The sequence below is a fragment of the Gigantopelta aegis genome, chromosome 1 (genome assembly GCF_016097555.1).
Source record: "Gigantopelta aegis isolate Gae_Host chromosome 1, Gae_host_genome, whole genome shotgun sequence".
In the NCBI taxonomy this organism is placed as follows: Eukaryota; Metazoa; Mollusca; class Gastropoda; order Neomphalida; family Peltospiridae; genus Gigantopelta; species Gigantopelta aegis.
Genome location: NC_054699.1, coordinates 43388860 through 43413482, shown reverse-complemented (window position 1 = coordinate 43413482; position 24623 = coordinate 43388860). Strand labels below are relative to the sequence as shown.

At 37.5% G+C, this 24623-nt stretch overlaps 1 long non-coding RNA gene across 1 annotated transcript; it reads left to right on the top strand.

Annotated features, from left to right (window-relative positions):
• The first annotated feature begins 239 nt into the window (after positions 1-239).
• LOC121368247 lies at positions 240-24012 on the top strand. The gene is made up of 3 exons (XR_005957494.1): positions 240-411; positions 15038-15130; positions 23427-24012. It is a non-coding gene; the product is annotated as an uncharacterized LOC121368247 (long non-coding RNA).
• Positions 24013-24623: the final 611 nt, after the last annotated feature.

Sequence of the window (24623 nt, the reverse complement as noted above, 5' to 3'; positions counted from 1 at the left end):
TGTCTGTCTCTCACTCTGTTTCTCTCGGTGTCTCTCTATTTCTCTCCCACACATTCACTTACACATACACACGCACGCACACATACGAGCACGTATACACATGTATGCCGATTGGTATTTCGACATTTTCCGTAAGTTCCGAAAATTGCCGTGAACGTTGCTATAACATCAAACATCCTTTGACGTGACGTCAACAATGCTTTGTCGTTTTAATATGATTATGGTGTCAAAGCGATACTACGTATTTTCTTTTGAATATATTACAGAATCGCTGTTTGACATTTTATAAGCATATTTGATATGTAATTAAAGAAAAAGAGTAAAATATCTGTACTGCTACTGTATCGGTACTATTATGTTGCAATATTTTCTACAAGACTTAGTGTTGAGTGGATGCACCAGTTAATAGAGGTGAGGGTTTTTTTTTTTTGTTCGTTTGTTTATTGATTTATGAATATTTCATTTAACTAATAAATTCATAGCTTTAAAAAACCCCAAAAAACCCCCAAAAGCGAACACAATACAAAAAAACAACAACAACACAGGCCCGTAAGAACCTGTACCAACTCCCTCACTCCCCACCCCGCAATTAGGGACAAAAATGTACGGGTTCCCCGCTATATATAAAGATAAAAATATTGCTTGTGCCGAATACCAGCCTACCCTATCCCACCCCCAAATACTTGCTGCTGGTGGTCTACATGGTACTTGGTGACACTGAAGAGGAGGACGTCGGTAACTGCAAAAACAACGACAGCGCCTTACCTACCGGTGTTTACACAATTGGACGAGTCACCCCTGGGTTGTCATGCAACGACCAGAAGCGGTAAGGCCCTCTTTAAGGGCCCAATGGGCAACCTAGGGAGACACCACAGCATCATAGAGGTCTAATTAACGAGCTTCTCTCGATTCACTAATGTCAAAACCTATATTAGCTCTGGAACTTTCTTTTTGGCCGACCGTTCAAAATTGCGCCCATATTCCTCAATCAAACTTGCGCACCTTTTCTCTTTTGGCATAATTCTTGCTCCATTAAAAATTCCATAGCACCATTACCCCTCCCCTCCTTCCCCTCCGCCTGCTACCGACCAAGGTCGGGCTGCTGGTGCTCACTTGCACCTGCCAGTGCAGGCGATCCCTTCCCCCCCCCACCTTTCCTGTCCTGGACGGAGGAGCCGGCCTCGTGCCCAAGACAGGCGTGCGCTACAATGAATGTACACGTAAAACCCTATGACCTGGCCTGCCCTGCTTGTGCCTCCCACCCACTAGAAACTCTGCCCCCTCCATTAGAAATTGGACCCCCAATCTAGATATCGTTTCTACGGTACTGCAACAAGAAAACAAAAACAAAAACCCAGTGATATATAAAATTGATAACTACTACTAATAATTAAAGAAAAGAAAAGAAAAGAAAACAAGAAAGAAAGAAAGAAAGAAAGAAAGAAAAGAGAAGAAAAGAAAGAATGAAAAAGACTTATTAATGCAGTTTCTATGAGATAATCACACGCGATTTGAAAGTAGAGTACCCTCTGTTGTATAGCGGGAACGTGTGTCTCAGAATTACCAAACTGTTTGACATCCAATAGCCGACGATTAAATTAATCAATGTGCTCTAGTGGTGACGTTAAAGAAAACAAACTTTAAAAAACCCCAACTCTTTTTAATACTGCACACTGGCGTAGGAAGCGGAGTGGGGTTGGGGAAAGGGGAGTATGTGCCTCCCCCCCCCCCCACTTTGTGGCAGCAGCGATGGTTTATATGTATGTGTATGTGTGTGTGTGTGTGTGTGCGTGTGTGTATTTGTGTGTGTGTGTATATATATATATATATATATATATATATATATATATATATATATATATGTATGTGTGTGTGTGTGTGTGTGTGTGTGTGTGTGTATGTGTGTGTGTGTGTGTGTGTGTGTGTGTGTGTGTGGTGTGTGTGTGTGTGTGTGTCTGTGTTTGTGTGTGTTTGTGCCCGCCACCTTTTGGTACCTTCCTACGCCCGTGCTGCAGTCTCTGGAATATTTGTACAGAAGAGATTGTAAACTTTTGATGTCTTTCTGTTCTTCGCTATCCTTTATTTCACTACACTTCTCGTTCCAGCCAGTGCACCACGACTGGTATATCAAATGCCGTAGTATGTACTGTCCTGCTTGTGGGATGGTACATACAAAAGATCCCTTGCTACTAATGGAAAAATACAAAGTATATATCAAAATTAGCAAATGTTTCACATTCAATAGCCGATGATTAATAAATCAATGTGCTCTAGTGTTGTCGTTTAACAAAACAAACTATCTGATTTCACTTCACAAATGCAATCTGCCACTGGAATCTATGCTAAATTGTCTAATATCAAATGAAGATTGCTTATAGAACGAATGACATATATCATTTCGAGCATCTGTTTGACCTCCAAGAGGCGGGGCGTAGCGCAGAGGTAAAGCGCACGCCTGATGGGTGATCGGTCTAGGATCGATCCCCGTCGGTGGGCCCATTGGGCTATTTCTCGTTTCAGCCAGTGCAACACGACTGGTATATCAAAAGGCCGTGGTCTGTGCTATCCTGTCTGTGGGATGGTGCATATAAAAGATCCCTTGCTACTAATACAAAAATGTAGCGGGTTTCCTCTTTATGACTGTGTCAAAATGACCATATGTTTGACATCCAATAGCCGATGATCAAAAAATCAATGTGCTCTAGTGGTGTCATTAAACAAAACAAACGTGGGGTTTTTTAAACTCCAGAATCGCGGTGTACATTCATGTCCCTAAACGTCAATACACAAATAAAATTACAAAAAAGTGTGTTTTGTTTAACGACACCACATTGATTAATAATTAATCATCGGCTATTGGATATCAAACATTTGGTAATTCTGACTCTAAATCAGAGGAAACCCGCTACGTTTTTCCTAATGCGGCAAGGGATCTTTTATATGAACTTTCTCACAGACAGGAGAGCACACACGACCGTTGTCCAGTTGTGGTGCACTGCTTATAACGAGAAAACCCCCAATCAGCTGAATGGATCCACCGAGGTCGTTCGATCCTGCGACGCAAGCACCTCAAGCGAGCACTCAACCGACTTAGATAAATCCTACCCCTAGTAGAATGACAAAATAATAAAATCCAAAGGGCTTACCATTTAAAAATGCAAATCAGTTTAATTCTTTCTCAATTGCTAGATTAGGATCGATCCCCGTCGATGGCCTCATTGGGTTATTTCTCGTTCCAGTCAGTGCTCCACAACTGGTGTAACGAAGGCCGTGGTATGTACTATCCTGTCTTTGGGTTGGTGCATATAAAAGATCCCTTGCTGCTAATCGAAAAGAGTAGCCCGTGAGGTGGCGACAGCGGGTTTCCTCTCTCAATATCTGTGCGTTCCTTAACCATATGTCTGACGCCATATAACCGTAAATAAAATGTGCTGAGTGCGTCGTTAAATAAAACATTTCCTTCCTTCAGTTGGTAGACGTGAATATGTGAACCACATCCAAAGCGCAATATGTAAAGGTGGGTTTCGGGGTTCGGGGTTCGAACCCTTCCCCCACCACGCTCAAAGCAAATTTTCATTCGCAAACATAACTAGACAAGTAGTGCGTTAAGGACAGAAGACGTTCACGAACACTTTGAATGATTTCCATTGTATCACATTCAACATAAACAAATCTAACGACCGCGAACGCTCAATTTCCTGAACACGGTGAAGTTTTATTTACTTCTTACTACCTACTTCGTTAAAATCGAAGGCCAAATGGCTGAAAACGGGTTAATATTTGCACTCTCCGTTAGCGCGTTTTCCGCCGGTATGATAATACGTGGGAAGCTATTTAAAAGTTCTCTTGGGGAAATAACCGAAGAACACAGACACATTCCAGTCGGCAAGTTGTGAATATAAAAGACATCCGCGTCCATTTATTGAAATATGCCGGACCCCAGGGACACGTTTTGAATATTTTCCGATTGTATTTATGACTGGGAGGTTTCGAGCGTGCTGAGTTAACGCCCCTGAAGAATTCTTCACACGATGAGGTGCAGACACCGAAAGTTAGTCTTCTGCTCGCAGGATATTTTATTTATTTATTTAGAAATTTATATTTATTTATTTTATTTTATTTTATTTTATTTTATTTTATTTATTTTTTTATTTATTTATTTATTTATTATTACTTACTTACTTACTTACTTACTTACTTAATTTTTATTTATTTATTTAATGGTCGATTCATTCATTAATTTTTGTTTGGTTCGCTGCCATCCAGGTAATGCAAACACCTTAAAAGTTTTAAATGAAATAGAAGTATATCTATTCGTCTGCTTATCCACATATATATATATATATATATATATATATATATATATATATATATATATATATATATATATATATATATATATATATACCTATCTGTCTATCTACCTATCTATCTACCTACCTATCTATCTACCTACCTACCTACACACCTACCTATCTATATATCTAACTATATTACTGTCTCTCTGTATGTATGTATATATGTATGTATGTATGTATGTATGTATGTATCTATCTATCTATCTATCTATCTATCTATCTATCTATCTATCTGTGTGTGTATATATCCATCTCTGTCCATCCATTCATCCACCCATCCATCCATCCATCAATATACGTGTCTGTTTCCATCCATCTGTTTGTCTGTGTGAGCATCTATATATAGAGTTTTATTGATGTGTCAGTCTTTATTTCTATTTCTTTATTTAGTTATTAGTGTGTGTATCTATCGTAATCTGTTTTTATCTGTGTGTCTGTGGTGTGGCGCCGGCGATTGTGAAGGGAGGGAGTTCGAGGATCGACCCCCCCTCACCCATTAAAACTGTTACCCCACCCACCTGCGTACATTCCTGCACATGCGCTTGAGGCAGGACGTAGCCCAGTGGTAAAGCTCGTCTGATGTGAAGTCGAAATCGATCCCCGTCAGTAAGCCCATTTGGGGCAGGACGTAGCCCAGTGGTAGAGCGCTCGCTCGATGCGTGGTCGGTCTGGGATCAATCCCCGTCGGTGGGCCCATTGGTCTATTTCTTATTCCATCCACTGCACCACGACTGACATATCAAAGCCTGTGGTATGTACTACCCTGTCTGTGGGATGGTGCATATAAAAGATCCCTTGCTGCTAATCGAAAAGAATAGCCCATGAAAAGACGACAGCGGGTTTCCTCTCTCAATATCTGTGTGGTTCTTAACCATATGTCTGACGCCATGTAACCGTAAATAAAATGTGTTGAGTGCGTCGTTAAATAAAAACATTCCCTCGTTCCTTCTTTTTGTAAGCCCATTTGGGATATTTCTCATTCCAACCTATTCTACACAAATGGTATATCAAAGACCGTGGTATGTACTATCCTGTCAGTGGGATGGTGCATGAAGCAACATGTAAAAGATCTCCTGCTAAAGAGGAGGTAGAAAGCAAACTAAATCAAATGAAATACCTTTCTTGAATGTTAACAAACATTATTATTATTTATTTTTTAAACCGAATATTGTTTTTTAATTGCCCACACAAATGGTCGTGTTTTGTTATTTCCAAAACACTTTTACTGTTCTTCTTACGTCAAATCAAACCGAAATTATTGACAAAATCCCCCATTTCTTTAAAACAATGGGACGGACTATAATTTGCAAAGTTATCAAATTGTTTACATATTTATATTTAATATACTTTATTATTATATAACATTTAGTGAAATATCTTAAAATATCAGTGAACTAAAAGTGTTATCAGTCACTCAGTGACGATAACACATTTTCGAGTGAACATTTCACTATTTCACTCTAAAATGTGTTATCGTCACTGTAGAAAGTGTTATCTTCACTGTAAGAAAGCCTGAACTATTTTGCTGCTGGCATTTTAAAAATAAAGGTAAATTGCCAAAAGTTAAATAATAAATAGAAAATTTCAATTATTTTTTTTGTCAAATATTATTTATATCTCTTCTCGTGAAGTTTGCTGTCGTATCACACTCATCGCGCAAGCACGACTCGTGAAATATGATTGCAAAATTCACTCGATTAGATATAAATCATATTTGACAAAAAACAACAACATGAAATATCCTCTATATATCATTGAGGTCTGGTTGGGATCTGATACAGCTTAACTAAGATGTATCTCCCTTACATCCTGTATTGATACAAATACCAAATAAACACTATAATGGCTTCTTTATTGGGGTTTCAGCTTGTGAAATTTCCTGACATGTCCTCCATTTTATTCCTGAAATTCAGAACATTAGACGCGCGGAATTACAATTTTCATTTGATCCCAAGTGAACAAAAACACTTTTCTCTAAACAGAACTCGTTATATTTACTAAAAGCTAATTAAATACCAAAGGTAATCGCTGATAAACTGCCATAAAATTATAGATTATTGCGGTTCTGGTTTTTGCGCATTGGTCACGCCGAAGGGATTATGAGTAATGATAACGGATGACTTCCTCCAAGAGACAGCGAAGAGACTCATGGGATACCCGGTCGAGTAGGGAACAGACCGAACAATAAACACGATGGGTAATCTCGTAAATGGAGGTTGTAGCCTGATTAACATACGTTCGTGTTTTTTCTTGAAAGGTATGTTGTAGTGCGTTTACCTGATCACAGAGGTTCTAGAATACGATGGCCCGATGCACGAGGCCAATGGTTTTAAGAATCGCGCCACTAAAAATTACTTTGTGCGATCCCGATGGCAAGTGGTCAAAATATTATCAAATCCACTGGCCTCATGGCAATAGAATTAAAAAACATTCCTCTGCCTGATCGATACTACACCGTACGAAAACACACATACACACTCTCACATATGTACAAAACACACACACACAAACACACACACGCACACACACACACACACACACACACACACACGCACGGGGGGGGGGGAACAGAGCGAAGCACAATGCCATATATATATATATGGAGCGAGATATATATATATATATATATATATATATATATATATATATATAGTAGGACACACAAATGTACATTTTCGTCCGCCTGTGTGAGAGTGTACATGTGCATGTTTGTGTTTTCGTGCGCGTGCGCGTGCAGTGTATAGTGCAGTAGACGATTTCTAACGTTGTGGAGCAAAATAAATAACAATTGTCTTAAAAATGGTTTTAAAAAATCAAAACAATCAATTGTAAATAAAAGAATACGCAATTATAAACAACATTCATTTGATGATCATACTTACTTACTTAATCCCCTTCGTGCTAAGAATCACATAAGGCTGTAACCAGAGATCGCCACTGCTGCCTGTCTTTTGCCAGCTTCTCCACCATGTTTCTTTCGGTCTTCCTCGTTTCCTTTTTCCAGGAGGGGTCCATCGGAGTGCCACTCTTGGCAGGGCTGTTTGAGGCATTCTAATAACATGGCCAATCCAGTGCCACCTTCGGCGCTTGATCTCCGATACCAATGACTGTGTGGAGGTTTGTTTATGGAGTTCTTCGTGGGTTATGATGTTGAGCCAGAAGATATTTAGATCATAACTAGTGTAAAAGTAGTCCCGTCCCAAAAATCATCATATTATCTTGACAATACAAAGAGGATACTCTCCGAGTATCTCGTGAAATCATAATTTATCAGCACGAGTTGATAAAAGTATGAAATCCGAGGCTTGCCGATAAATTATGTTATTATGAAACACGAGGGGGGGGGGGGGGGGGGGGGGGGGGTATTCTTTTTATCATCCATTATCATTATTTTCATTTGCGACAATTGTAAACAATGTCAGTAATGTGGGTTGAATGTCATTATATTTGGCAGACTTATAGTGCCAGCGATATCTCCCACAGAAGCCTTTAATGGATGATAAATAATGATAATGTAGGATAAATCTCAATAGTTGGTATATCGGGTTTAAAAATAACCACTATGCAAACAAAGTACCCTACCTACATATGGTTATTATATTTATTATTATAAGTTGTAGAAGCATCACGAGGGGTATATGGCTTTTTATGTACCCTCTGTGTGTTCTTTTACCCCGAGCCGAAGGCGAGGGAGTAAAAGAGCACACAGAGGGTACAGAAAAAGCCATATACCCCGAGAGATGCTTCTACAACGAATTTATCTTGCCGACATGTTAAACCATATAGCCAGATAATCAAAATAACGCCAGACAATAACTGTTAACAATTTATTAACGGAGCCGTACCACGCGGACGCGAACGAAACCACTTACCAGTGACGAAAAATAGTTCCATCGATAAACGAGTTTTTAACTTTTAATTGTCTGAAACAGATATTAATATACTTGATTGATTATCAATGTTATTTATAATCTAATTATTGCTTTAGCATTAACTGGGGTGGTTGGAAATTACAGACGGGGTATAAGAGAATTTGGCTCCGCCCACAGGGGTATAAGGGATTTGTCCAACGGCAAACAACCAATGAGATTAAAGAATTTTACATGAATGCGAGATAAATGTATTTATATATATTGTCAAGACAAAAAAAAAGAAATGTTTTATTTAACGACGCACTCAACACATTTTATTTACGGTTATATGGCGTCAGACATATGGTCAAGGACCACACAGATTTTGAGAGGAAACCCGCTGTCGCCATTACATATGCTACTCTTTCCGATTAGCAGAAAGGGATCTTTTATTTGCACTTCCCACAGGCAGGATAGCACAAACCATGGCCTTTGTTGAACTAGCTATGGATCACTGGTCGGTGCAAGTGGTTTTACACCTATCCATTGAGCCTTGAGGAGCGCTCACTCAGGGTTTGGAGTCGGTATCTGGATTAAAAATCCCATGCCTCAACTGGGATCCGAACTCAGTACCTACCAGCCTGTAGACCGATGGCCTAACCACGACGCCACCGAGGCCGGTTTGTGAAGATAAAGTCTGGCCACTTGGCTCAACGTACACATTCAGAGCAAGCGGTTATAGCGCACGCCTGTCATGGCATATGGGGTCGATTTGCACCGGCTCTTTCGTCGTAATATAGGGTCTATTAATTTCCACCTTAACAAGAAGAGCACTTGTTTGTATATGTTTTTTCGAGTAGGGACAACTGCTCCGCCCCTGCCCTGCGTTTTTCAATACTCTGCAATTATTTCACGAATTTTATTAATTATGTCGAACTACCACTTTTCTCATGAGTGATGAAATTATAAATATTTTAAAAACAGATCAATATTTCATCAACAAATAGCACTGATTTTGTTTTAAAGGGACACACCCTAGTTTCAATCCATGAAAATTAACAGTAAGTTTAGTTAATCTACAAAGCTGTAACACATTTGGATAAAGTTACAATTGAGTGAAACATGAGTCTGTGACTTTGAAATGGTGAAATACCCTCTAGAAATAGACTAAAACTCGACTCAATAACTGTTGCTTCTCAGACGCACGTGCGTTTTTAAAAATATGAGAAATGCATTTTATGATATTAAAAACACCAGGATGACCAAAAACACTTCAAATGTACGGAAATAGATAATCTAAACAATACAATCTAAATAAAGTATGAATTCAGTTATCAAAAAACGGCTCTAATAGTAAAAAATATGCCTTAGTGTTTAAAAACTAGGGTATGTCCCTTAGGCTGTTCGAGTACTTTGACTTATTTTCCGAACTATATCTCTTTCTGGAACCTGGCCTATTGGGGGCCGTCGTGGTTGTGCTACCATAGTTTCCACCTGGCTTTAGCCCTTCAGTAGGCTAGATCTGTTGGGTGATCTTTATTTATTTTTTTCTCTCAGTTCTGCCCTTAAAAGGGCATGGCCGGTTGATGGGCATCTTGTTGAGATATGGGTTTTGTGCTCTTGTGTGTATTAATCTATGTATGTATTGATGTATGAATATCTATATATTGTATGTATGTCGAGGTTCACTGTCACATACATAGATATTAACGCACTGGCGCAGGGGATAATTAAGTCCTTTCTGGCCTCACAAATTGTCCCTTGCCGTTGCTGGGACTCGAACCCGTGGCACCGAATCGCCCGCAAATTGCTGACTAACCACGATCTAGGCATCCATAAAAAGGATGATGTTTAACTTAACCACATGCATTGGGTCGATTCCGCTTATGTGCATGACATTTTACATATTAAAAAACACTCGTGACGAATCCTCTCTATATACATTGTACCATAATAAATAAAAAGCACATTCTATGAATTGATGACAAAATTATAATTCCAGGTTAACTGACGTTGAATGTCAGAGTTGTAGCGTAAAGCAACAAACTTGCGTTAGTCGATGCTGTATATTAATGATAAGTATCTTCTGGAAAGCCATTTGGAAGACTATTATTTATACATAAAGCCATTAATTGGCGTTTATATCCGACCAACATAAAAGTGTTTCCGATTTCCGCTGGCTATTTGAGAGAAATAATCAATAAGAACGTTTTTGTCGTGTGTTATTTTACAAATGAATTGACGAATGTCCAGTACACGGTAACACACATTATTTAAAGATGCAATCTCGATAGGTAGGTAACTAGTTTAACGTGCTCATATACCACTAGGGTTTCGAATACACAGGTCTCAAAGCTGTCTTATGACATCGTTATCTAATATGAAACAGAAACTCAACTGCTGGTTTAATAAACTAATCAAAGAAATATTTTCCACCCAATCTACTACATTGTATTTAAACATTATATTCAAGGCGCGGACCTCTACAAATAAAAGAAAGAAAGAAATGTTTTATTTAACGACGCACTCAACACATTTTATTTACGATTATATGGCGTCAGACATATGGTTAAGGACCACACAGATATTAAGAAAGGAAACCCGCTGTCGACACTTCATGGGCTACTCTTTTTGATTAGCAGCAAAGGATCTTTTATATACACCATCCCACAGACAGGGTAGTACATACCACGGCCTTTGATATACCAGTCGTGTGGCACTGGCTGGAACGAGAAATAGCCCAATGGGCCCACCGACGGGGATCGATCCCAGACCGACTGCGCATCGAGCAAGCGCTCTTCCACTGGGCTACATCCCGCCTCTTAACCCGTAAAAGTGGACACTAAGTTTAGTTAATTTACAAACCTGTATCTCACTTGGATAACGTTACAATGGACAGTTTAGTTCATTTACAAACCTGTAACTCACTTGGATAACGTTACAGTGGACACTAAGTTTAGTTCATTTACAAACCTGTATCTCACTTGGATAACGTTACAGTGGACACTAAGTTTAGTTCATTTACAAACCTGTAACTCACTTGGATAACGTTACAGTGGACACTAAGTTTAGTTCATTTACAAACCTGTATCTCACTTGGATAACGTTACAGTGGACACTAAGTTTAGTTCATTTACAAACCTGTATCTCACTTGGATAACGTTACAATGGACACTAAGTTTAGTTCATTTGCAAACCTGTATCTCACTTGGATAACGTTACAATGGACACTAAGTTTAGTTCATTTGCAAACCTGTATCTCACTTGGATAACGTTACAATGGACACTAAGTTTAGTTAATTTGCAAACCTGTAACTCACTTGGATAACGTTACAATGGACACTAAGTTTAGTTAATTTGCAAACCTGTAACTCACTTGGATAACGTTACAATCGACACTAAGTTTAGTTCATTTACAAACCTGTATCTCACTTGGATAACGTTACAATGGACACTAAGTTTAGTTCATTTACAAACCTGTATCTCACTTGGATAACGTTACAATGGACACTAAGTTTAGTTCATTTACAAACCTGTATCTCACTTGGATAACGTTACAATGGACACTAAGTTTAGTTAATTTGCAAACCTGTAACTCACTTGGATAACGTTACAATGGACACTAAATTTAGTTCATTTACAAACCTGTATCTCACTTGGATAACGTTACACTGGACACTAAGTTTAGTTCATTTACAAACCTGTAACTCACTTGGAGTGAAAGAAGAGTCGGTGAGGTCGATACCGGGCAATATCCTTAAAACGGACTAAAACTCAAATCAATAACCGCTACTTCTCAGACGCACGTGCGTTTTTAAAAATATGAAAAATACATTTGTTTTTTTTGGAATTAGAAACACCAGGATGACCAGAAACAACTTCGGCTGTACAGAAATGAATAATCTTATGTTTGATTTCATTGATTATAAACGGCTCTAATAGTCAAAAAAAAAAAAAAAAACGCTTTAGTGTTTAAAAACTATAGTATGTCCCTTTAATCCCAAATCTTAAACAGGGTGTTTTCCCAGTATCGTGTCAGTTGGACATCAACACCTATCCCACGTTTAGTGTTGTCAGCAGATTATTTAAAAAGATTTCATTCTGAATCATGGTCATTCATAGATAAACACTTGGCATTTAAAATTTTAAATCCACGATAAAAGATGGGCTCAAACCGCTGTATCAAGTGTACTGTGATATTGATTTTTGTTCTAGCCACTCTCTGTAGAAGGTGGATGTAGACAAGGTGATCCGTTATCGCCATACACTTTTATTACATGTGCCAAAATAATCGATTGAATGAATGTTTAACGACACCTCAACACGAGAAACATATCGGCTATTAGAGTTAAAGTTTGTTTTTGTTTAACGACACCACTAGAGCACATCAGTTTGTTAATCATTGGCTGTTGGATGTCAAACATTGGGTAATTCTGATATATAGTCTTAGAGAGGAAACCCGCTAAATGTTTCCATTAGTATCAAGGGATCTTTTATATGCACCATCCCACAGACAGGATAACACATACCACGGTCTTTGATGTACCAGTCGTGACGCACTGGCCGGAACGAAAAATAGCCCAGTGGGTCCACCGATGGGGATCGATTCCAAACCAACCGCGCATCGTGCAAACGCTTTACCACTGGGCTACGTCTCGCTCCCCTGCTATTAAATGTGAAACAAAGGTAACTGACGACCAGCAAATGTATACAAAACTGATAAACTTGCCAATAAAAACAATGTTAACAGCTGCGAGACACCGACGCGCTTTGCAATATAACATTCAATTTTAGAAATAACGAATGAATGAATGAATGAATGTTTAACGACACCCCAGCACGAAAAATACATCAGCCATTGGGTGTCAAACTATGGTAATGCAAACAAATAAAGTGATGATCAACATCAATATAAAAATTCAAGATTTAAACAAAAACACAGTGTAAAGAACTGTGCAAAAACACAAATATCACAGATAGATACTGACTTTTACTCAAAACTTCAAATTTGTGCTGTATTAGCCATTCTGAAAGAGAATGTTACACCCCTGCACTACGATAAGGTTACAGCACGCGCAGGGGTAGAAATAACGAAACCATTAAACGTATTGATATAGACGCACTGGCCATGCCCCTCTCCCTACATCTAAACTCTTTCTTTTTTTTCACCACTACATTTTATATTTTCTTGTCGCCCCTTAACGCGATTCATAGACAATGTTATTGTATAGGCGGCCACGAATATATCTCATATTGCATTATGCTGATGATGCTGGTTTTATGCTTGACGAATCTCCCGAGTCCCTGTACTGTACAGTTTTAGATTTCTATGCACGTATTTCAGGCCTAAAAATAGAGTATTCCAAATCAAAAGCCATATTGATTGGAATTGCTTTAGGTATGTTCTTACCATACTCAATGGAAGCTAGAATAGGCCGCAACAAATGTTTGCCTTCTATTATTGTCTATTTTCCTTCTCTTTTTTTTTTAGCTCAGTTATGATGCTAAAATATTGGAAATGCAAAAGCGTAATGAAATTATTGTCTATTAGAAAATCAACAATTCTAAAAACTCTATTAATACTAAAGATAATGCATTTATTTAATCTCATAACCAGACCTTGCGGAACATGTTTTCAAATATGTAAAGACACTGTTTTATAAATTCATTAGGCAGATATGAAGATGGTTTCTAAAGAATTATAGTGGGTTAGTCTTTTAAAGTTCATTACAGGTATCTCAACAACGTACCTAATAATATACGATGAGCAATGGGAAAGATGGCTCCAGAAGCCACAAACTGTAGATGTTATTTTATCGATTAGTATCTGACATTGTAGTGAAATACACGTAAATAGTAAACTGTTTTTGTAACAACATTGTCGCAGGAAAGGCGTTTTTAGAGTAGACTTAGTAGAGGACCGTGGAGAGTTTTTAACGTATTGTCACAGTGTAACATTTACAACTATATTCAAATGTAATTTATGTATGTAGCGACAAGTATGATTCAGTTAATTGTTATGGTGTTACCAGTCGTTCGTGCAACAACGTCGTCTTTAGTTAATTAGGGGCTAGCAGTTAGTATGAAAATATATTGCAGCATTCAAGGACATTATGGCTTTTAATTGTTGCCGCTAGCTTATCACTAAAGACTATAAAATCATGGCAATTACGAGTCAACAAACATATGTATCTTATCAAATTAGTTTTTCTATACATGAATACATATGAGGGCTTACTCCCATTTGGTCGAACTGCTAAAACAACAATAGATATGGTTCAGTGATCTTACTGGCATGCTTGTTGTTACCTCAGTCATTATAATGAACTGTTCCAGATTATTTGGAAACCGATTATTATTGTATAGATGATATAGATATCGCTTAACGCATAAAATATGCAAATATGACAAATATCGAAATAATCCATGTATTGAATGTAGTGATTTTTTTAATTAATTAAAAAAGAAGGTCTCCTTCTAAAAATGTTTTTTTTTCACAAAAGGCAAAACATTTTTAATTTTTTTTAAATATTCGTTCTTTCAAGTACACATGCAAGTACAAAAAAAGAAAGAAGTGTTTTATTTAACGACGCACTCAACACATTTTATTTACGGTTATATGGCGTCAGACATATGGTTAAGGACCACACAGATTTTTTTTTAGAGGAAACCCGCTGTCGCCACATAGGCTACTCTTTTACGACAGGCAGCAAGGGATCTTTTATTTGCGCTTCCCACAGGCAGGATAGCACAAACCATGGCCTTTGTTGAACCAGTTATGGATCACTGGTCATGACATGCAAGTACAAATGCAGCAGTTTCTTTCAGAATGTTACACACACAATGTCACAATCACTGCAGCTTCACGAGGTGACCAAAACTTGTATAAACATGAAGAGGCCATGTTCATTACATACACAGGTAATCAGGTAGTTGTTATATAACAGAAAAGTACTTATTTTTCGACCAATTGGCATTTTGACCAATTGGGAATTCGACCAAATGGGACGACACCCATATTAGACACAGAGAGATCGAAGCGGGGCCCCAAGGAGAACGCGCTGTCATTCCCTGGGCGGGGGGGGGGGGGGGGGGGGGGGGTCAAATCTATAGTTCACCCAAGAGCTTAGACTTGTATATTTTATCTGTATCACCATGTTCTTAACTTGTTTTATGTTGGAAAGTGAAGAAAAAAAAATACATCACCAACTTGTGACTTCTGTTCCTTGATTTAAACACACACCAGAATAAGTACTCTGTGTAAGTCACTAGTTGGTGATGTAGTTGTTTTCTTTTTCCTTTCCAACATGAAACATTTTTAACAACTTGTTAACACAGATAGTTTTCAGCTCTTGGGTATATGACACATAGGTCTCCCGATAGAGTTGACATAGCGACTGAGAACCTCAAGGGTACGAACAGCAGAGATGTCCTCCTTGGGTCTGTGTTTCATGGGTGTGGGTGTGGATAATTTTTGGCATGCTTCCATCAGAGAATTTGTCAAGGACGCCTGTCGTGGGCACGACAGGGTCTTTCATGGGTAAATTATCCTTATTTATAACACACATGCTAAACACGTATCCATTTAATAATATGTAGTTGTCAGTGTGTATTCGTTAAAGGGACAGACCCTAGTTTCAACCCGTGAAAATTAACACTACATACCTGTAACACATTTGGATAAAGTTACAAGTGAGAGAAACATGAGTCTGTGACTTTGAAATGGTGAAATACCCTCTAAAAATAGACTAAAACTCGACTCCATAACTGTTACTTCTCAGACGCACGTGCGTTTTTAAAAATATGATATATGCATTTTGTGATATTAAAAACACCAGGAAGACCAAAAACACTTCGAATGTACGGAAATGGATAATCTAAACCATAAAATCTAAGTGAAGTATGATTTCAGTTATCGAAAACGGCTCTAATAGTCAAAAATATGTCTTAGTGTTTAAAAACTAGGGTATGTCCCTTTAAGACGCCTGCAATACCCGTGGCGACAATTAAACTACACCGTGTCTTTGACTGCTCGTCACATAATTATTTTATTAGCGCTTGACACTAATTGATCTGATTGGCAGGTCGCTAACGAAGTAGTTACCACGGCAGACGTCAGGGTACCAATTAATTAATTCTCATTAATGTAAAACTAAATATATAAACTGTATTATTATGAAGTTGAAATTGTAGCACTGTGACAATATCACGTAAAGACAAATTCCATAGACTATACTAAACTAATAAAAGCTGTGAAAACATTCATATACAACTTAATCATGCACATATCTTAATAAACACCAGACCAAATAATATTATATTATATGCAAATTCCAGCAACTGTATCAGTGTTCTCAAAATCGTCGTAAATGTATATTCAGTATTAAACAATTCCGTCTCATAACGATCATATAACTTACACACACACACACACACACACACAGACACACACAAGGGATCTTTTATATGCACCATCCCACAGACAGGATAGTACATACCAATTTCTTTTGAACATTTAGCTGCTCACCTGTTTGCATTATGTATACTTTATATACACAGGCCTCCCGCGTGAAGTCAAAATAATAATAGTTTCTAGTACTCGTCCTTTTGTAGATGTTTTTTTTGACACGAGTCTCAAGAAAATCAATCCTTGGAGAGAGCTGTCGTGAGCTCCAAGGTTAGAATTTCTTGAGACGAGTACATTAGTAGCAAGGTATCTTTTATATGCTGCTTCTGCTGCTGCTGCTGCTGTTGGGAAGGTTTATTTTCACTTATACACTACTTTACTTTAGCTATGGATAATGGGAAAAAACATCTGTCAAGTAAATCCATTGATTGTATTCGATATATTCTAACGGCAGTCATGCATAATTGACCCCTCCGTATGACGAGTTAACCACGCCCACCGTGACACGTGATGCAAGATTAGACACACTTTCAATAATGGCTGCCAATTCGCATAGGTCGATAGCAAAATCAACCGATCTGCCGATTACGTTTTTGCCTTAATGTATTTAGAAATATCGTTGTTTAATTAAAAAGCCGACAAGAGGAGACATTCAAGTGTTTCATTACAGGGTACATTTACAATGACAACGTGACTGAAATAGACGAAACCATTTTTACTTCAGTAAATCGAAGCACAAGAACCCGGAAGTGACGAACGTCGTATGCAACCAAAAGAACATTTAAAACATCCTATGCTCGTTTTTTTGTGTCAGAACTGATAAATTAAAATGTCTTGTTTGTTTCTTTTTTCTTCTTCTTTTTCATCTTAATTTTTGTTGTTGTTCGACTTTTATATTAATGGAATCCCGATATGCCGAGGAACAAGAGAATAGAATGTGCGGCGACGACCCGGCCTCGACCCGTTTAAAACCGTGGCGTCTTTATTTTTGGTCGGGTTGCGTTTAATGTTTTGTTTAAAAAAAAAAAAAAGGGAGGGACGTGAGCAGTAACATTAAATACAAGGCGTGTGTGAATGCTATCAGTGTACCATAATTTTATGCACGAAAGGTTACAAAACTATAGCAGGGTACAGTCGCCTGTGCCAAAATTATACAGGCAGTGGTTTAGATTGTGGGATTGCGATGTTTATGGGGGTGTATTCTTACATAGCTGCACTGCTTGAATCAACCGATATACGGCACTTGCCCTATTTATGAAACCAAAGCCATACACGAAATTAAAAAAAATAAAAATAAAATAAAATAAATAAATAAAAATAAAGATGACAACTGGCGTAGCCAGAGGGTGGATTGGTGTTGACCACATCTTTGGCCCTCCAGTTATGTATACTGACATATTGGCCCGTCTCCGTTCTGACAAGATATATTAGGGCTGCTTACGTTTGGGTGCCCCATCCCCTCTTTATAAAATCAGGCTGTCCAGCACACCCTTTTGAAAAAGTTGGACACAATTAGGAATGAAAATGTAGGACAAAAGTAGGAAAACGTAGAGCAAAAGTAGGACTGAAATAGTACGTAGAGACATTATTCATGCTCAAAACACCTTTTTATGTGGTGCTTAGTTTGTACATGTATTTTGTGTAATCAATATACATATTTACATGCATAGGAATGCTGATGCACAGTAAAACAGAGTTAACATGATTAATTCAAGTTTTCCACAATGTATTATAGTCATACATACACATTGTACATTATAATCATGTTAATCATTGGAAAATATGTTGGCTTTGAGGGTGTAATTTTAATATGTTGAGATTATATGGTGCCACAAATTGGGAGATATATCATGCTGCCAAGAAAAATTTAAATAATTCCCATAACTGATGACTTTTATAATAACACAAGGAATATGCACACTTTAACAGCAATTCGTGGCATTTTCAAACAAAAAAGTAAGAAAAACTAAGTATTCTGAAGAAAAAGTAGGAAAAATAGGACAAAGACGAAAAAGTACGAAAAAGTAGGATAGCTGGACAGTCTGTAAAATATTTGCCAATTAAGCCAGTACAACACAGTATTTAAATAAATTATAAACTCATGTGTTGTGGCAACAACTGCTGAGAATCAAACTCGAAGCTTCTGCCCCCACACCCCCAATCTCACACACCCCGCCCATTAGTTATCCTACTGTCACACAAAATGTACTCACAAAGCTTTATCTGTTCTAGAGGCATAGGCAGATAAAAAATAGTAATAAATATTATAAGACAACCCATGCCTACAGAACAATAATAATAATACAAAATAAACATTTAATTAAATTTTTTTATATATAATATAAATAAATTTTTTAAATTAATTATATATATATAAAAAAGAGGCAAAATTATATATATATATATATATATATATATATATATATATATATATATATATATATATATATATATATAACATGAAACTAAACCACAGATTGCAGTTCGCACAATTAGTTTAATATTTATTATGAGAATACTTCCTAACATTTTCTTTTTTCTCAAAGAGAGGTTCTTTACATATTAATCCCCATGCAGTCTGGTACAGGTAAATATATTTATTCAAAAACATATCTTTCTGTGGCATCCATCTCCAAATCATTATCCTCAAAACTTGTAGTCAACTGAGCAATTAAGGATTACCATTTGATGGGTGGTGTCAAACTGAGTCCCAAGTCTTGGAAGTCTGAATTACTCCTTAGCAGCAATATGTGAAACACACAAAAAAAAACCCCACAATAAAATATTGTATTAAATGAAATTGTTGAAAGTGTTTCATTTTCAGCAGCAATTTCACCCCCTGCTCCAGTTTTTCTTTCACATATCAGTTGAAACTGTTCTATTATTTCTATCATTCTGTTCTCAGTATCAAGATGTAATGTAATTTGTTTAATAGTTTGTCTTCAGAATCTCATTTTTGACATCTAATCAATGACTCCACATCCATTGGTCCAGTTGCTGAAATATATAAAAACAAACATGTTAAGTATTTCACATCCATTTGAAGAAGTACATTAGTCTGTAACTTAACTACATATCGTTGTATTAATTTAAAGTTTAATTTAATTCTAGGAATTTTTTTTTTAACAGGAAACAAAATCAATATGACTAAACAAAGTATAAAATTAAAAAGTATAGCAGTAAATTAAGAAAAGTAGTAAACAATGTATTTAACTTTGATGATGTTATTTGATTTCTGTTAGAAAGTTGCACAAAGCTACATATAAGATGACATGTGGAAGAAGAAAAATGCCTATGCTTTGCTAAAATTTGGGGTATAAAATAATGATAGAAAAACAAAAACTACTGTCTCCAAAAGAAAATCATATTTAGGGTAGGTAATAAAAACAAAACAGATGTAAGTGCCTCTTCTAGGTGGTTATGGGTTTGAAATGTTTTGAAATTAGGGTTAGGACATTACATTTCAAACACATGACCATTTATAAACAGCAGTTCTTTTACTATCATTTATCTAAACATTAAAAAATATATATCTATTAATTTCCAAGATTTTAGGGTACATAAGTTTAACCTCAGTAGCCTCTGGAAGAAACCATTAAGTTGAAAATTCTAAGAATAACAATAAAGGAATAATAAAATGTCTTACCAGTATTTATTATAAATTACCCAAGATTGGTAATTGATCTGCTGTTAGGTGAGGACTTGTTTTAATATATATTATGGTAAAATTGGGGGTCTTTTAATTGAGGGGTGGGGTGGAGGGGGACTAATGGATAAGTTAAAGTTTGTTTTGTTTAAAGACACCACTAGAGCACATTGAATTATTAATCATCAGCTATTGGATGTCAAACATTTTGTACTTTTGACATGTATAGTCTAGAGTGCAAACCTGCTACATTAGTAGCCAGGTATCTTATATATATATATATATATATATACACACCACCCAACAGACAGAATAACACATACCACAGCCTTTGATATACTAGTCGTGATGCACTGGCTTAAATCGAATCAAACCGAGAAACCGTAACCGGCAGATCTGTTCCGATTGCAAAAAATCACAATTTTTTTTTTTTTTTTTTTTTTTGCTTCAAAACATTTCAGGGTCCCTACATAAAATCTGCCTAATTTATAACTTTCCAGACAATACTTCCTTATCCCCCTAAAAGCTCACATCCATATAGGCTACTCCCTCACTCCCCCTCCCCTCCCCCACAAAAGCACATACACACACACAAAAGCACATACACATACTCACGCCTACACACATGCAAACAAAAAGAAATGGAAAAAAAAGGCTAAGACTTCCAAACGTTCCAGCATGCTTGTTAATACTATCACTAACCTTAAACCTAACTTAAGCCTAAATCAACTGAATGCTGGAACGATCGGAAGTCTTGCCAAAACTTTTATTTTGGCCATTCGTCTGACTGTGTGCAGTTTAATGACGGATTCTTAACGACAATATATACATCGAAGACTGATTAAATGAGTCAGTAAATTCCATTACATTGGAGGGAAAGTGATTCTTAAACTCTTACCTTCGTAGAATTTATATATCAGTTGAATTTTGATGGATTTCGGCAAAACTTCACTTTCAATACCATGTGACGGTTTCGCAGGAAAACACTGATTTTACGTCAGTCGTAGGCTCCGCATAGTTGTCACCGCTGTTAACACTTGTCAGCAGAAGTATATGTTTACTATGATTATAATTCAGTTGGAGAAGACAATTATTTTAACTAATTTTAATGCTAACTATACAAAAACGTTACACATCGAAAAAAATTATGTTGTCTAACCTAATGGCGTCCAAGCAAAGTTAGGCCCGCGGTTTTTGAACTTCGAAACATGATTGGTCCATCGCGGTTGTCAATCACGCCGTACGGAGGGTCAGTTGTGGGAACCATCCAAACTACATTGATCACCTGTTGCATAAATTTTTAGATCTACTCAAATTGCTGACATACATTTGGTATTTGTTATTTGGTATCTAAGTAGGTCGGGGCCGGTATAAGTAGGAAGGGGCCGGGTCACGTGACAAGGCCGTGACGTCATCAAGGTCACATGAAAGTAGGTCAAGGTCACGGAAAGTAGGTCACGACACCCGGTAGGCCTTGTTACAACTTCCTTGCTACTAATGGAAAACTGTAGCGGGTTTCCTCTCTAAGACTATATGTAAAAATCAATCAGATGTTTAACATCCAATAGCCGATGATTAATAAATCAACGTGCTCTAGTGGTGTCGTTAAACAAAACAAACTTCTTTTTTTCCTATTAGAACATACTCTCTAACCAGTCTCATTAAATAAAGTTTAAACACTCAAGAAATTTAGTTTACAGTCTGTTATTAGGACAGTAAACCCAAACCATATACAGAATGTTTCGCTAGTATATATATAGTTTTATGATGGGCTTTAAGTTTAAAGTGACATATCCTAGTTTTTAAACACTACGGCATATTTTCCACTATTAGAGCTGTTTGTGATCACTGAAATCAAACATTACTTATATTTTATTCTTTAGATTATCCATTTCCGTAGAACCGAAGTGTTTCTGGTCATCCTGGTGTTTGTAGTACCAAAAAATTGCATTTTTCATATGTTTAAAAAACGCACGTGCGTCTGAGAAGTAGCGGTTTATTGATTCGAGTTGTAGTTTATTTTTAAGGATATTTCCTGTTTAAACGTCACAGACTCTTCTTTCACTCTATTGTAACTTTATCCAAATGAGTTACGGGTTTGTAAATTAACTAAACTTAGTGTCCATTTTTGTACAGGTTAAAACCAGGGTCTGCGCCTTTAACAGCCAATAAATGTTTTCATTCCACCGCATATTACAAAAATATTAACCCCAGCCCATACACGGAATTTCTTTCAATCCTCCAGGCTGGACTTTAGCACTCACTGAATGTTTTTCCAGTACCATATTAGATGGACAAAAGAATCCATGAAATATACCCCCACCAACCCCCCCCCCCAAAAAAAAAAAAAAAAAAAAAAAAACACCACCTAAGGCCCCCCCCCTCACCCACCCCTCCCCCAAACCACGCTACCCACCCCAACCCCAAACATACACACACATCATCTACTATTAGGATATGAACCCTAAATAATAAAACATACAACGAATATTTTCCCAAACAATGCACGGCATGTTTTTCCAGTTCTCTTTTGGCAGCAAAGAATCGGTACAATAGCTTCGAATCCTGACAGATGACCGCACTCGGTGTCTTTAAATAGTACAGTACCGTGTTAGATGGACAAGGGATGTTGTTATCAGCACCCCTGCTCCCAGTCTACTATTACGACATTAATCCCAAGCCATACACAGAATGCACCCCCCCCCCCCCCCTCCCTCCCCCGGGACCATGTTCGATTATCATTCTTCTGGTAGATTAACATTATTATTTTTCCAATATAATTTTAGATGGACATTAGATAAATGTTTTTCCAGTGTTCTGGAAGATTGGCATTATCATCCCAAGTCTATAATCCGGACATTAACCCCACACCACACACGGAATGTTTTTTGTTTTTTTTATATACAGTTTTTTGTTAGATGGAGATTATCATACAAATAATGTTTTGGTCTCACAGACTACAATCTCGTTCCAGCCAGTGCTCCACATCTGATGTAACAAAGGTTGTGGTATGTACTATCCTGTCTGTGGGATGGTGTTTACAAAATATTCATTGCTGCTAATCGAAAAGAGTAACCCTTGAAATGGCGACAGCGGATGTCCTCTCTCAATATCTGTGTGGTCCTTAATCATATGTCCGACGCCATATAACCGTATCATTTTAGATGGATATTAGCGAGTCTACAACCAGGACATTAACCCCAGACCACGCAGAATGTTTTGCCAGTCACATACTCGTTGGACACTGAATTCTCGTCATGACAGCTCCTCGTCGCTGTGCACTTGACGTGGTCGTCAAACGACGCCGTCAGACCCGGTCGATACGGAATCAGAGTTCCATACATAAATGCTTCTTACGGAAATAAAGGGCTTGCTTCCTTCGGTAGGTTGACGGATGTCCGAATTGTGCGAATTAGAGGACGAATTAATAAGAAAATCTACGTGCCGGAAGAACGTACGACCTTATCACACCTAAGCTGCATTTGATATATTCCTCCGCGAGGAGTGGAATATCCCTGGCTAGTTTTATTGTTATAATGCCTGAAGCTGAATGAATAAGGCGAATGATAGGCGTAATCAAATTATTTGATTTAGTGTTATACGCTTGTACTGAACAGAACGTCGATATTGTGTCCACAACAGGCGTGCTTGAACAGTTATCTTATGGAAACATATGATTTCACTTTGTTTTTGGGGTGGTTTTTTTTAAAAATATTTATACTTATTATTATTATTATTATTTTTGTTTTGATTTTTAAAACGGAACCCAATGTAAATACATTGTTTGATATAAATGACAAGAGTTTAAGTTTTAGCATTCGAAATACTGCCCATAAAGCGCTCGCTCGATGCGCGGACGGTCTAGGATCATCGGTGGGCTTGTTGGGCTATTTCTCTTCCAGCCATGCACCACAACTGGCATATCAAAGGCCGTGGTATGTACTACCTTGTCTGTGGGGTGGTGCATATAAAATATCCCTTGCTGCTAATCGAAAAGAGTAGCCCATGATGTGGCGACAGCGGGTTTCCTCTCTCAATATCTGTGTGGTCCTTTACCATATGTCCGACGCCATATAACCGTAAATAAAATGTGTTGAGTGCGTCGTTAAATAAAACATTTCCTTCTTCCAAATACTGTCCATATCCACAGTGTTATACCGGTGTCCGTGGTGTAATTGTTTAACAATCAGTCTTAAATCCGGTAGGTAGTGGGTTCGCACCCCGGTACCAGCTCTTGATAAGTTTTAACGACTCAGTGAGTATGTGTGAGGCCACTACATCGACATCTATCCCACTACGCACAAACAACTAACACCTAACCCACATACCTGGATAGCTAAGCTAGGTGTTTCCCCAGGATA